Source organism: Quercus suber, unplaced genomic scaffold, assembly GCF_002906115.3.
Source record: "Quercus suber isolate HL8 unplaced genomic scaffold, Cork oak 2.0 scaffold_37, whole genome shotgun sequence".
Taxonomy (NCBI): domain Eukaryota; kingdom Viridiplantae; phylum Streptophyta; class Magnoliopsida; order Fagales; family Fagaceae; genus Quercus; species Quercus suber.
In genome coordinates, this window is record NW_027069502.1 from 2039837 (window position 1) to 2043301 (window position 3465).

Consider the following 3465-nt stretch of genomic DNA (forward strand, 5'->3'; position numbering starts at 1 on the left):
TAATGCTCCATCCACAGCACATGGTCCTTTAGAGCAGATATGATTGAGGTTGTTAATGTGGTCGAAATGTAAGATTTAAAAGTAGGAATCCCATCCAACGATTGTTACATTACCTCTAATCCGCCATGCAACGTTGATAATGTGTTGGAGGTGGTTCACGAGGAACTTCTTGTAGTCTAGAATGAAACCAATAGCACAAAGACTCCAAAAATCCAGTTGAATTATGACTTCTTCAAGGTCAGCTTCAATTATAGAGCCATGACGTGCAAAAAGGGATTTCGTCTTCATCATTGGATCGATAATCTATTTCCACTTCTTCTACAAAAAACTTTGTGCTAGCGTCCGATTCACTACTTTCAGTATAGCCATAGTCTCAAGAGTTCATTAGGTCATCCCTGAGGACCAAAGAGAATAGGTGTAAAGGAGTTGCATGCAAAAGGACAATATAAAGAAAAAAGAAAAAAAGGCCAGGTTAGATGACAAAGAGGGAGAGGACAAAAGGAAGGAAGAGAATAAAGAAAAAAGAATGTCAACCAGCAGCTTAAACAAGAAAAACATGGTATAAGAGAAAGACCTGATTTAGTAGAAGGGATGAGAACATGGCACATTTCACACATGCAGAAGGAAGTATGGAAGTAAAAGAGTGAGTAAAAGTCAGTGGTTGGCAATAAAGGGAAAGGATAGCTGAAGTGAGTAGGAATAGGGAAGTTGAAAGCTGATTGGTATAGGGGTTAGGAAAACAGATCGCTGGCACAAGGTTCCTAGAGGAAAACGCTCTCCTAGAGAGAGAGAAAATTCTCTTCTTAACTTTGTAGACTAAATTTTAAAAGTACAAATTGTAAGGTTGAAATTTATCAACCATCTTGTTGGCTTTATTCCATGCCAATTTGCTTGTAATTTAGCACTTAGTAACCCTATATTTAGGTGGGATTCATGTAAGGGTAGTGTGTGAAGGGTAGGGTAGGACTCGCAACTGACTCGCGGCTAGGACTCGCGACTGACTCGCGGCTTGCAAGCAGCCAAATGCTGTGCACGTGAGAAGCATGCGGGGAGGTGAAGGGTCACGCCTGCTGTCGCACTACAAGACAAAAGTCCCAGGCTGGCCAAGTTGTTATCTCGCGACTTAGACCAGTAGCAAGGCCAAGCCGCCAACCAGCCCTGTTTGGGAAAAACTGACTCTTCGTATTCCAAACACACACCACTATATATAGACCCTTATACCCACGAAATGTAGAGAGCTTCCAGAGATAATTTTGTGAGAGAAACCTTAGAGAAAAACAAGATTGCCTTATCCCCAATCTTCACTAAGAGACTTTTCAAATTCCTCTACTCTCTTCCTGTCCATTGATACATCCTTGAAAGGTTCTTGAACAAATACTTTTCTCATCACACCCACGTCTATGAGAAGGTTCATTTGGTGCTAAGGGAAGCAGTTTGGAAGGGACCAATGGCTATTGGTTGATGCTATGGGTTATAGCGGAATCCGGTAAGTTAAAGAAGAAATAGGTTCGGCGCAACCTCATTGGAGCAAGAAGCTTGGAGGGCTTAGGTACATCGGGTAGATTAGGCTTGGAGGGTCTTTTGCTGTTCATGTATCCCAACTACATTCTTTAATGGATTATTTACTGCTTTGAGGGCGGCGGAGAGGTTTTATGTTGAGAGCTTCGGTTTCCTCTTTGATAACATATCGTGTGTTGTCCTTGTGTTTGCATCTCTCTTCCTTTATCTTTGCCATTTATTTTATGTTGTGGATGTGATTATATTTGGCTTAGATTGTTTATCAATTCTGTGTTTGGCTTATGTTCATGTTCCATACATTAATTGTTTGATAATAAACTTGAATTGATAATTTGTAATTTGGGGTCTAAACGTTCAAGGGTGTTTTACACACATATTGAACATTCACAGACCATAAGATGTAAATTTTAATTTAACCTCTCTTTTGTGGGAATTAAATAATAAAATATGAATTTTTGGGGAAAAAATTATGTATAATTTACTACATGTTATACTTTTCGTAACTAAATTCAACTATGTGATTCTTCACAAATAAAAAATAAAAAAATTCAACAATGAGATTGCTTTGTATTCATTGTTTAATATAATTATATACTTGAATTTATTCTGAGTACTTAATTGTACATATATTTTTGCCCTAAATTTATTGAGTTTCAAAGGGCATTATTGGACCTCGGTACATAGTTATTAAGTTGTAAAATTTTTTTTATTTTATTTTATGGGAAAGAAGTGTAATTTTAAAATATCCCTTTTTTTTTTGGGAGGTACGGTACCCACAAGTTGGCAACCTGTTATGTTAGGTTACCAAAACATCACATTTGACAATTCCATCATCACATTGTGCAATACATAGTTATTGTTGAGTTGTAAATTGTTCAACTTTTTACATTATTTAGAGCTCTTCTCTCACCACCATATCTTGAAAGAATGAATCATGTGTGGCTTAGAACCAAAACAAAAGAAATCATGCGTGCCAACCTAAGACATGTCTAATTTTCCCTAAAATCATTTGCCTTAAAAGGCTTTTCTTTTTTGGTAAATGCTAGAATGGTCTTCAATTTCTTTACAACAATGAATGTATTAAAGGAAACATATTTTTAAAGAAAGAGCATTTGTTGAAATAAAGGTGTAAATATTATGATAATCTTTACGAGTGCCCTTGGAACAGTTGTTAATAAACCATATTAAGAAAGTTTTAACATCACTTTTATAAGAAATATAAAAAGTTGTTAACAAAATTAATTACTTTATTATTTTCTCAAAATATATTTTTAATATTAATTCTTGATGATGCAAAATATTGTCAGTGAGTTGATTGTCCACGCACGCCAATGAAGGTTCCTGAAGAATAAGAAAACGAAGAACTAAAAGAGTGCTCTAATGGAGTGCTAGCCAAAGACCCTCTAAAGGTTAAGTTAAAGATAGGAAAATCACCAAGAACTCAATAGTGTGAGAGCTAGGAATTTTCACTCACCTTAAAGAAGAGGAGGTTGGATGCTTATATACTGGTGTAGAGTTGACCAAGATCCCCTAAATGTAGGAGCTTTCCTTGTAGAGAATATTTGGAGTTAAAGCTCCGAGATCTTAGTGCTTCTCTTCTAATACAAGGAAGATATGAACGTGTAGTAGGGTCTTTGGGTATGGTGTGCAAGTTATTTTCATGTAGGGGCACATGTGTGGAGAACACATAAAGGCTCATGAGACCTAGTATACTCAACTGTTGGCATGATCACCCACTTGTTGTTCCGATTATCCGTCTATCAATATGTGAGTAGAGGACAAGGCTTAAATCGCTCGTCAAGCACATACCCGAGCTACTCAATGGGTCTTTGGGCTGGGTGGACCATTAACCCATCAGGATGTTGAGGATATTGAATAGGAAAATTATCTCAATGGGTTTGTGGTTGGTGGGTCCCATTCAAGGAGGCATCTATCCTAACAGGTCAA